At 42.7% G+C, this 12,864-nt stretch overlaps 1 protein-coding gene across 4 annotated transcripts in view; it reads right to left on the minus strand.

Annotated features, from left to right (window-relative positions):
* Frmd6 (FERM domain containing 6) overlaps positions 1–12,864 on the minus strand; it is a 72,581-nt gene that overhangs the window by 54,563 nt on the left and 5,154 nt on the right. The window contains exon 1 of one of the 4 annotated variants that reach the window (XM_038337901.1): positions 6,267–6,383. The exons of the other annotated variants lie outside the window; for them this stretch is intronic. The gene's annotated coding sequence lies outside the window, so the exon portion shown is untranslated. Of the gene's footprint in view, positions 1–6,266; positions 6,384–12,864 lie in introns of those variants that run through there. 4 annotated transcript variants of the gene reach the window in all.

Genomic DNA, 12,864 nt, shown 5'->3' on the forward strand with positions numbered 1-12,864 from the left:
TTAAAGCTTTGCAGTGTGTTTTTTCAACTCAAAAATAAACAAGCAGATATAAAATTAGCTAAAATGATTTTAAAGATACCAAAGTAGGTCTTACGACCTCATTCATAGAATTCTTTTGAAAGTATAGCAACCAAAGCAGTGCAATACGCACCTAAGGAAAGGTGTGGGTCGATGGAACCAAACAAAACCAGAAATATTCAACTGGGTAGAATAAAGGGTTCAGGAATAAAGCCTGTATAAAGTTATCTAACTTTTGACAAAAGTGATTTAATAGCACATTTTTTAGACCTTAAACAAAAAAAAAAAATTGTCCACAGAACTCTGTCCTTTGAAAGTCATCTTAAAGATCAAGAAATCTTCACACTGAAAAAAAAGGATAAACACCTGCTTCAAAACAAGCCCAGAAAACATGAATAACACAAATAGCTCTTATAACAAAACAGAACCGACAACTTCTTAAAAATATGACTAATAAATCTGAATAGTCATTTCAGCGAGGACCAGGTGGGAAGGACAAAGAAGCACTTGGGATGATGGTCGGCACCATTAGTCTTAGGAGACACAAATAAGAGCCAGAGTAAGCTACCTACACTCATAAAACTGCAAAGACTGACAAAGCCAAGACTCGGCAAGAATTCGGACAAAGAACTCTTGGCCATCATCGCTCATAGGACCTTGAAATGGACAAGCCACTTCAGAAAAACAATCGGGCAGTTTTTCTATCAAGTTATGTATTCACATACCAGGCAACTAAGACAGGAAATGAACATGGATATTCTCAGTAACTTTAGGACGACTCTAAAATAGAACAACCCAAGTATCCTTCATCAGTAGAGGAATGAATGAGCCAACCAACAACTGGATGCTACCCAAGGATGCGAAAGGAGCTACTGGCATGGGCACCCAATGGTGAATTCAAAGCATTAGGAACTTTTTCTTTTCTTTTTCTCCCCCTTTTGGTTTTTCAACACAGGGTTTCTCTGTGTTTGCCCTTACTGTCCTGGAATTTGCTCTGTAGACCAGGCTAGCCACAAACTCTGAGATCCTTCGGCCTCTGCCTCTGCCTTACAAGTGCTGGGATTGAAGGTACAGTGACACCAACATCTGGCAAGAACCTTTTCTTTAAAAAAGATCACTCATGAACATGTTCACCAAAATCCCTAACCAAACTTGATATCCCCCAAACACATATACTAAATGACAGAAGAAACCATGTACAAAAGCAAGGTGAAAGAAAGAATGGGAGTGTAACTAAAAAGGGGCCACAGTAAACATTTGGTCCCGACAGAATGGTCTATATTTTAGTTATTTTGTTGGTTATATGAGTGAATACATTTACCCACACTCAATTATCTACTTATAACTTGTGAGCTTTATTTCTCATACATGTAATTTGTCTTGAGAAAGGTAAAATGTTTAAAAACAAATCTATATATCCACTAGCGCTTATAGATTAAGTAGCAGTTATTACCTCAAGCCTCTTGTTAACGTGCAATGAATACAACGCAGAATTGGCTCAATTGGTAAACCCGAGGCTTTAGCTTAAACCCTGAGCTTCAACTCAACCTTATAGCTGAAGTGTAGGAAGTCGTGGTCATTTGGTAACTGAGACAATGTTAAGGCTACTTCCTAAAACAAAGACCCAGTTACCACTGAGCAAGAATTCTGAATGCTTTTAATCTCAGCACTTGGGAGGCAAAGGCAGACGGATCTCTGTGAGTTTGAGGCCAGCCTGGTCTACGGAGTGAGTTCCAGGATACCCAGGACTACACAGAGATACCCTGTTTTAAAAAACTGAAGGGAGTTGGAAGAAAGAACTCATCTCTGATTTTCAGCAAAATCTCTGACACATACACCAGTGTTGAGACAAGTCATGTGCTTTCAAAGTGACCTGTGAGCACAGCAGAAGGTATGTGGAAGAAACACTTCCATGAAACACTAGCTGTGCCACCTCATGAGCGCCATAGGCTTCTGCATTCCATTTTTAAAAGAGGAAGCTGTAAAGAGTATGCAAAGTTTCTGAACTGAATATCTAACCTTTAAAAATACAATGTGCAATTATTTCAAAATACTGTTCACTTTAGATTTCTTGTTAGCCGGTTCGAAAAGCAACAAGATAACATCTGCAATTATCAAAGGAGCCACAGTGTAAGATTTTACACACATCTTTGCTTTTTGTGATTAAAGGGCAATGATTTGGAATTCTGGGTCAAGCTGAAAATGTCTGAAAAGACAGACTTTAGTTAGCCTGAAATAAAACTTCTCTCCGATAAAATAAGCACGAGCTAAAGAAAATAAGTTGCTAGTGTCAGACAGAAACTACAATTGGCTTTGTAAGTTATCAAAAGAATACTTGGGAGGTTGAGGCAGGACTGTGGCAAATTAGAGGCTAGCCTAGTCTAAGTAGAGGTATCAGGCCAGTCAAGGCTATGTAGTGAGACTCTATCTCAAATAAATAAATAGATAAATTTTAAAGGGGCTAAAAAAAAAGGAAGAAAAATGTGCCATATATTTCAAAAACTGCAATTATTTTATCGAACAAGGTAGTTAGCAGAAAAGAGCACAGGCCTTAAAGAGTGCCCTGTTCTGCTGCAGCCACTGACTGCCCAAGGGAAAGGTACCCTGCCATTTAACCCACTCCTTACAGGCTCTGTCTTACAGCTGTTTTCTATCTCAAGTCTTCAGACTCAGATTCTTTAGAAAACTTAAGCGTTAAATACATCTTGCTCTTAAGGAGCTGTGCTTTGCTTCCTGGTCAAGCTGCCGGTTCCTACCAGCCTTTGGGAGCGATCACCCATGCTGAGATGGGCTTTCGTGGTGCGTCTGAATCACTTCTGCTCTTGGCCGTAACCCTTCATCCATATTCCTGTAAGTAATCATAAAACTCATGGTTCATCAAGTTTGGTTTGTCCCAGGCTCCGAATCTGTGAACAGACGTGTGTCGCATCTCCCCAGAAAGTTTTGTCACACAATATCCCCAAACTCAGGTATTTCAAAAGACAGAGCTTACACTGAGAAAGCACAGATAATTTCTACTGTTGTTTTCTATCGGTAGTCATAAAAACTCAGTCTCTACTTAGGGCCTTTTGAATATCTAAGGAACAAAATTTGCATTCTTTTCAATGCAAATATTAAGAGCTGAATATGTATTGCTGCTACAAGACGACAGAGTTTATTCATATGCCAGACTTAGGACAGAGCACATTCTCCTTGCGGGCCAGCAGGTAAACATGTGATTTGCCTAAGGTGTGAACCCGAATGCCAGGTGACTGACCTCACAGTGCTCGGAAGGAACAAAGTAGAGACACCGCTAGACACAGGTCAAGAGCCACCAGTGCTCCAGGTGGCAGGAAGGAGTCCAGAAGGGTAGAACAGGAGCCGCTACCTGTTGGCAAGCTGCTTGCTGCCGACCTGTTAAGCCACAAGAGGCCTCCCAACGGTGATGGTGTCACTGCGCGAGACACAGGAGCTACCATCACAAAGTCCTGCCAAGACCCGAATGCCCAAAAAGGCAGTTTGGCTGACCCCAAAGCAAGGCCTCCCCACCCCATCCCCGCCAGCCCCAAAGCCCAAATTTCAAACCAAATTTCACAGCCTTTCCAATCTCTTAGGCAATTTAAGATAGTACTTCAAACTCTATTCAGAAGAAAACAGATTACAGAATAAAGGTATTATTTAGCTCTCTGTCTCTACCATTCCGATTCCCAGGGTCCTTCACAATATCCTTCTCAGGAAGCAGGTCTACTTAAAGAACAAGGCTGGTACTAAAGGGAACTGTACGCCCTATCTTGGGTCACTTCCATTAGCTTTCTGTGCCTTCATGAAAATGTCTCTTAATGTTCCTCTAGGCACCTGTAAAAGTAAATAATCAATCAAATGTCCTTTTTCAGCTATTTAAAATGAACACAGGCTCAGAAAATAAACTCTGGAGATTAGAAAGGCTTTATTTTAAACGGACTTAGGGTTTATTGCAAATTCTAGACCCTCGACATTCCTAGAAAAAACTATTTCTTAATTTGATTTTTTTAAAAAAAACTTTTTAATGTTAAATTTGAAAATCTCAGGTTTACTTGAAGTAACACTCCCTAAAATCTGTCCATAAGTAACTTGATTCCTTAATAAAGATTTCAAACCGGCACCTTGAAGCTGACTTTAGTATGAAAAACAAATGAACTTTAATACTGTATTTAGATAGGTTTGGTTAAGCACAGGATTCTCTTTTCTTTGGAAGAAAAACACGAGCCGTTTCTGGTTGTGGTGATGGAACCTAGGCCAACACAGAGACTGACTACAGCCAAGTCCTCAACATTTCCCAAAGATATCAGATGGGGAAAATCATTATGCGCTTGGAACCATTAAATAAAGGTGCTGCCCACTTCTCATGGGGAGGGGGTCTTCATTTATTTTTATTTTTTCCTTCTCAGAGCAATGAGACAAGACCTTACTGTTACTATCTTTGAAATAGTTAATAGTCCCATAAGTTATTTCCAAACAGGCTATGTATGTCTTACATTTGAAGCCTAATTTTCCCATTGTCTTTTATTTCCTTTTGAAAACAGATTCAATAAATTCCTAGAGTCATAAAGTATTATTTTCTTTAACACTACTGCAATGACAACAGGCAAAGACAATTCTTTGGACAATAGTTTTTCCTTTTTTGAACATTTTCATCCCCCAAGCCCTGGCTTTTAGTTACATCTTCATTCATTTTTGTCCCAAAGGCTGTAGGTTTACATTCTGATTATTTTTAAATCTTCTGTTGGAGAGCAGAAGGGAAGGGGAAGGAATTCAGAACCTGGTCACTATCACATGTGCTACCTTTGCCCCCTCCCAGACACTCAGAGCAATCTCTACTAAGATCTTGCTGTATACTTTTCTTCTCTCTCTCTCTCTCTGAGACAGGGTTTATCTGTGTAGCACTGGTCATCCTGGAACTGGCCTCAAACTCACAGAGATCCGCCTGCCTCTGCCTCCTGAGTGCTCTGTACCACCACTGCCCAGGTTTGTTGTATACTTACTGAAATAATTTTCAAAACTAAATCATTATGTATTCTAGTATTTAGAACCTACCTTTCACAACCAGTCACGGTGGGCCACACCTTTAGTCTCAGCGCCCAGGCAGGCAGACACAGGCAGACTTGTGAGTTCAAGGTTAGCCTGGCCTACATAGTGAGTTCCAGGCCAGCCAGAGATACACAAGTGAGACCTTGTCTTCACAAACAACATCAAAACCAAAAGCAACTCAGGAGGCAGAGGCAGGAGAATCTCTATGTTTGAGGCCAGCCTGGTCTACAGAGTGAGTTCCAAGACAGCCAGGGTTAACACAGAGAAATCCTGTCTCAAACAACAACAACAACAACAACAAAAGTAATGTACACATTATTTGTAAAGGAATGAAAAAATCTGGACTTCTGAAAGTGGTCATTGCTAAGATGAAGCATACCCCTCCCCCAAACTGGTAGGCAGTAATGACTCACTAATCTGGAAATCACACATTTTCACGTTACACACTCACTGTACAGAAGCTACACACATCTATACAACAGGACAGAACACTGACGGTAACTGAAGTATTAGTGAATGGATACGCAAGAAGATTGTGCAAACACTATGACAATGGGCTTGGGAATAATATATCTAGAAAGTACAGTTTGAAAGAGATTTTACGTAAGACTGCTATTTTCCATTTCTATACCATCACCATAATTATAGAGTACTATGCACCAGAAACTAAATCAAAAAAGCTAATCCAGTAAATCTAAAATAAACTTTCTTGGTACGGGTAAATTATATGGTCTTTGCTTTCAAGAAATGAGTGGGGAGACTGGGCGAGCCAGGTACCACGCGCAAAGCTGACTGCACAAAGTGCCAGGTGCCAGGTTTCGGCTGTGAGGAGCAACAGAGTGAGCCTGGATTCCGGAAAGAAAGCACAGAAGAGGAAATACGGCGTTGGCGTGTCACACGGGATGATGGGGAAGACAATTTAACTAGACCTAAGGTGCTTTGAGATGACACACAGCCTACCGGAAGAAGCAGGCTACGGTGAGACGGAGCAGCCCAACTCTGGGGATGTGGACACTGGCTCTCTGCTGGCCTCTGTGGGGCTGCGGAGCACACGCCCACACAAAGAAGGTCACTACCAGGGGTTCTGACCTTTCAAGGGAAAGTGTAAAATACAATTTTTAAAATGTCAAATTTCCCAAGTTTTAAATGTTGGCGAATAAAAGTGTTAAAAGCTAAATTATGTCTGCCTCCGCCAATCTTACCTCAGGCAGGCAACTTTGGTTGGGCGTGAAAAATCTCATGCTAAGAACTCTGGATAGCATCCTACAGTCCCGGACAGAAGAGACTTGACATGGTCTGCTTAAAGTTCGGTACCATATAGCATCCACCATGGAAAAAACTGCACTGCAGAACCACTTCACACTGGCCTGGTGTGTTTCTCTGGTACGAGTCAATTATGACCATTTAACTAACCGTAGAGTGACTTGCAAGCTTCAGCTGAAAAAAAACATGCAAAATGACAATAAAGAAATGTGGACAGCGCGTGCCTGAGCATGTTGACATGTTGACATTAGATGCCCGAACCACAGTCTGCTGGAAACAGGCTACCATCAGTGGTGCTCCAGTATCCAAAAACCATGTGCCATAACCCACTGCCAACGAAGCCTTTGCCCTTTCCAGCACTTCTCCATAATTAGTGACTTTCTAAAGAATCTTTTTTTAAAAAAATATTTATTTATTTATTATGTATACAATATTCTATATATGTGTGTATGCCTGCAGGCCAGAAGAGGGCACCATACCCCATTACAGATGGTTGTGAGCCACCATGTGGTTGCTGGGAATTGAACTCAGGACCTTTGGAAGAGCAGGCAATGCTCTTAACCTCTGAGCCATCTCTCCAGCCCTCTAAAGAATCTTTTATTAGCAAACGATAGTCAAATACGTGTAACAAAGTCTTAATTCTCCCAGCCACTCTGTAAGCCTTTAACGCTCCAAAAGCTTAAGTGTTGGTGTTTGAATACACTTAGAGAAAGATAATTAGTATTAGAGATGTGTTATTCATTTTGATGACAGCATTACATAAAATTACCATTATAATCCAAAGTTAATTCCAGGAAGGGAAAATTCTTGGTGCCCAATTATGATATAAAATCCAGAATTACAAAATTGCTTAATCACATGCTTAGAAACGATCATGATGAAAGCCATTAGCGGGGTATAGAACAAACACTAAAGAGAACGTCAATAATTGCTTTGACTCTTGAGAACCTCCAGTCCTAATCCCCTCTGTGAATGAGGATTTCCAGAGTGGGCCCTATGTATCGCCTGGACACCCCAAACCTACCGCTTTTCAGAAAATGTTACCTCAAGGCATGTATCTATTTTCTTACTTCATATACTGAATCCAAGAACAAATCACTGGACAGATAAAGACTCACGTCAAGTGCTTTCAGGGTACAGTTTTTAGCAGTCAACCTGCAGCTTGAAAACTGCGACAGAACAGTTCTCTTATTTCAAAATAAGTAGATACATACAATCTGTACACCAGAGCCTTACCGAGGAGGGGGGCGTAAAGGTGCCCAACTCCTGTCTGAGCCCACTGAAGCCCTCAGGCTCCCAACAATCCCATTTCTGAAATAATGCCCAAAATTAAAATAAAAAACCCACAACCAATATTAAAGATTTATAAATGGCAGAATTACAAACAGTTACCGCTCATAAACTTCTTGTTCTCTTGGGACCCTCTCCAACTGGGCATCTGTCTCTACCCTTGCTATCACCACAGCTTTTGCCTTGGTCTAGAATGATTTCAGGGGTTCGAAGAATGACTCTCCTACCTTACCCCGCTTGACCTCTGAGCAACATGTGACACTCACTCACTCACTCTCCCAGACTCTGGGAGACATTTACTTGACTTCAGGGACATTCCCTGCTATCCTTCTGGGAGTTCATTCTAAATTCAAGTCTGTTGATGAAGCATCCCAATCACCACAGTCAGAAAAGCAACTCCTTGCCCGTGGTGTAGACAACAGTGTTCAAGGAGGAGCCCACTCCCCTGGAAACGTGTAAGATCCTCGGCTTAAAAGCCTTCCATTGCACAGTTCGCTTCTTCTCTTCACCACCACCGTGGCTTTGCTCATAGGCCTTTCTCTGTCTGCACAAGCTATCTCACGCACACTGTGCTGGCAACTTCCAAACTCTGGACCCTTTCCCTGGACTCCAGATTCCACAGCCAACCTCCCTCCTCCGAGGCTCCTCCACTTGGCAGTCAGTCAAAACAGCTTCCGGGAACTTTGCCCATCTCAGTCACTGTCACTGGCACAATGAAGCAAAATGACTTGGTACTGCCCTGATCGCCTGGTCTTAGAGCTTAGGTGGTCAGAAGACGCCGTTTCTTACAGATTTCTGGTCTGTTTCTCCCCACCTCCTCTCTGCCATCTTTCAGGCAGGATTACTGAAAACAGCTGCTAGCTGGCACCCCCATTTCCACCTCTGAATACTCTTGCATTTCCCTCACGACAGCCAGGAATTCTATCAAGACCCCTATCAAAGCGCTCCACCCGCACCATGCTCTGCTCAAAACCCTCATGGCGCCCCACTTCACTCAGGAAAAACCAGAGTCCTTCTAATGGCCTGGGCTGGCCCTACCCAACAGCCACCAAAGTTCTCTGGATTCTGCTACTCTCCTTGCTCATTCGCCTCAGACACATTCCATCTGAGTCTTCTCTGCTCCTCTGCTGGAAGGCTTTGCTCGGGACTCCTGCAGGGCTCCTCCGCTACCTTCTCAACGAGGGCTCTCTAAATGACACTGTAGATAATCTGACTTTTTTTTTTTTAAACTGTAATGTAAAATTGATATACTGTAGGTGAAACCATGTTTCAAGCTTTGACTTTGGATACTTCCAGGGCTGGCGACACAGAACAGCTCTCTCTCCTGATGCTGGAGCCGTGGCAGTTGATCACAAGACAGAGCCCACACTCTCCCCGGCCCCGGGCAGTAAGTTAGCTACATGTAGGCACACTTCTACTCCCTGCATTCTCAGTTTAGCATGTACATGTCAGACACGAGCCCAATATCAGCGTCTCGACCCCAAGCAGTAATGTCCCCATCTCCCTGGACCAGCATTCCTTCTAACCTCCTTCTGTTTCATACTTACGACCTTCTGAACACATAAAATGGGCTTCACTTCCTGTCCGTCTCTTAATAGACTACCATGAAGGTAGAGCTCTGTTCTCTATTCTGTTCACTTATGTATCTTACATACAACACAACCTGGCATATGCCAGTTATATATTATGTTAGATGAACAACGGAATTTAAACATCCAGTCACTTCATTTTCTTTGTTTTCTTCTAATACTTGAGGCTTTTTCCTGAACTCCAGGCAAGTTCCCAAAGATGGAGCTCAGCCTGGCTTCCTACCTACCAGAGGCTCAGCACCCAGAGATGGGACTAGACATCACATCCTTGGCCACGACCACTTGTTTCCTAATAACTAAGGCTCGATTTGGCACTTCCCTAGGACACCTAACTCCTTTCCCCACACTTGTATTTCACTGGCCAGGCAGGCAGGAGCTGCAGGCATCACTCAGTATAGCTCTGAATACCTCACGCAGACACTGAACCTAGTTTCTGTTGGTCTAGTGCACACCGCTAAGGTTTTACTCAGTTTACTCAAGCCTAAGGTTTGCAGAGTGCACAGGCAGGAATGGGCCATGTGAGGTAGCACCCCCCACTTCCAGGAACAGATCAGAATGATATGGCACGACTCATCCGGGCCTATAGCTGAGCTAGTAATTATGCTGTTTAGATGTAAATGTATCTTCCCAATGCGCTTAAGCTAAGTTCCTTTTTGCTTAAATGCTCCCTCTGAAACTTTCAGACTATTAATTTCCTCTGAATGAATGGTTTTAAAATCTTAAACTCTGGGCCCAATAACAGAAAGTCATTAAGGGGTTTGGCTCACAGTGTATAAACTGGGCCAATGGGGGGGTTAGGAATAAACAGTAACAGGGGCTTTGAAAGGGCTCACGGGAAATTCTGCAGGGTGTATGAGCAGAAAGCAGGGTCCTCTGCCATTCTTCAGTCTAAAAGCGCTACCCAATATATTAATGACATAAAGAGAATATTTTTAACATGCAGATTTACTTTTTGGTATCTGTAAAAGAAAAAAAAAACAATTAGAAGAGAACTTGGAAAACTTCCTCCCATTAACCAGTGGGAAAAGCTAGCTGTTCTTACTGCAGCAACCAACTGCCCAGTATCTGAACAGATACAGGTTTTGTTCCCTGCTTTTCCTGAGAGGAAAACCCAATGATCCAGAAGTAAACAGAGGCAACCTCTAAGAAGCCCATTACTTTTTCTGTACATAGCGATCACAGCTCAAACCACTTGACTGCTTGCTGTATGTCAAAACCAGGCCAGTTGTTGTGCATGTACCATTTCATCTAATGGTCATAGGAACTCTTGGGGGGCAATCAAAACTTCTATCGCCCATCATTTTATAGAAGAGAAGGAAATGCAAAGCACAAGTCATTTCTCCAGCTACCCAAGGAGAACAGCCGAGTCTGGACTTCAGGGAGTGACTTCAAAGTTACCCAGTGGAATCTGGGTCAGCATACTAGAGACACTGCTCATGACTGACAGCCCTGTTGTGGAGTCAGCCTAGGTGCCTATTAGCAGATGAATGGATGAGGAAAAATTTGGTGTGTGTGCGTGTGTGGGTTTTATCCAATCATAAAGTATATCATTTGCAGGACCAAACTCAGAAAGACACATACCACATTTTCTCTAATATATGGTTCCTAGATTTCATATACATATATAAAATCATTTATATGTGAGTGTGTGTGTGTGTGACATGAAAAGAAAAGCAAGAATAGCTGGATAAAGGAAGAGCATGAAGTGGGAGGGGCAAATACAGTCAAATCACATGATACATTTGAATGGAAACTTCTTATGAAACCTATCACTATGTAAAATGAATATATGCCCACTTTAAAAAAAATCCTTGCCAGGCGGTGGTGGCACATGCTTTTAATCCCAGCACTCAGGAGGTAGAGACAGGCATATCTCTGAGTTCAAGGTAAGCAAGGCCTACAGAGTGAGTTCCAGGACAGCTGGGCCTACACTGAGAAACCCTGTCTAAAAAGAAACAAACAAAAATCCTCACCTTACCACCTCACGTCCTTGCCTCTCTTCTCTACAGTCCTCAAGCTATAATAATCCTCTTGTGATTTCACTAACATGTCGGGACTGTAGATCTGCGGTCATCATATACATTTTCCAGGGATGCTACATGACAAGATTTTGCTGTTGAATGTATGCCTCATTCCATCAGGGCTGAAGACGACACACTCTTATTTAAATTTCTGTAGTTCTACCATCCACTACCACCTTTTTCATGAGCCTCAACCGAAATGGCAAGCCTTGTCTGGAGCCATGAAAATGCCCTTTATTCTTCAGGGAGACTTGAGAAAAAGAGCGCATCTGCATCCTTTACAGACTCTTGGTTTCATCTGCCGGGTTTCAGTGAGACCACAATCCCAGGCTTCTCTGTTAGCGCTTCCAGGGCGGGCCACAGCCCTCGGCAGCAGAACTTCACCTCTGTTTTTGGTAAAGAGTGGCTGTTTCTGAGAATATTTACTTGCTGGAGGAGAATATGGAGAGGGAGGGAAACTTCAGAGAAGGAGAAAGCTTAAACAGAGGAACCCAAACGGTGAACCTTCTTTAGAGACAAGATCTTTGAAATTAGAGTCCATCTTAACAGGGTCCAAGATACCAGCATCTCTGGCTGGCTTAGACAGGAGGAAGATGAGAGAGGTGGGGAAGAGGGAGGGGGAAAAGACAAATCCCAATAGCTCAGTGTGGTGGAGGGCGCAGGGGTAGGGGTGGGGTCAATGGGCATGGATGGACAGAGGGATGGATGGATAGACGGGGACGGATGGATGTCCGGCCTCACTACAGATCCATTCTAACAGGCTGGACTACCTGAGCAGAGCCATACAACATCACGGGGTGAATCAGAAAAGGGCATCTATCCTCTAGGCACTGAGCCTCCAGGCAGACTGGGATGAGAACTACCAGGTTCCAGGCCTGTGCTCTCCCCAGGCAGGGTCTGGACAGCAGCCCCATCTGTCTAGCTGCTGGCTGGACCACACTGGGTCCTGAGACACTCCCACTGGTGTGAGTCATTCCGCCCCTAAAAATGATGGGTTAGTCGATATGTGGTCACCTAAGGCCCCTTTCACTACCTTCGGTGCTTAGCTGAAGTCCGGCACTGTTTAGCCAAAACACTTCAAACTATCCCATGAAGTCTGAGTTCCCAGCTGAACCTTCAGTGTTTCTGTTGATAAGTATTGCTTAAAAAAAAATCATTGCATACCCTATTTTTGAAGTTATTTTTAATCTTAATATTATACTCGCAATTCTGAAATACTCAATTTCTTTTTGAGCCATCAAAGCATTAGCCACTACATATTAGCTCCGCACTACCCAACTGTCTGTTAACAGAATGGAGAAATTGGATGTATTAATTAGTGGAAATTCAAGAAAAAGAATCACCACTCACTACACCAATTTCTATGCATCATGTGACATTGTTGGGCTAACCATCCAACCCCCCCAAAGTGCAAAATACACAAGAAAACGAAGCAACTTAAATTTGCCTGTCTTTAGATGAAATCTAAGAACATTAACTTATATAAGAATGCAGAATAATGGTCCTCCTTGGGCCAGGTTCCTTTGTGCCGGATGATTCTGAGTTGAGCATGTCTCTGGTTATATATAATAAGTGAGCAACAGATTCAAAGAGATGAAGCAATAAGGACTAAAAGGTGTGAAAGGAAGTCAGGCAGC

The sequence above is a fragment of the Arvicola amphibius genome, chromosome 7, assembly GCF_903992535.2.
Source record: "Arvicola amphibius chromosome 7, mArvAmp1.2, whole genome shotgun sequence".
Lineage (NCBI taxonomy): Eukaryota > Metazoa > Chordata > Mammalia > Rodentia > Cricetidae > Arvicola > Arvicola amphibius.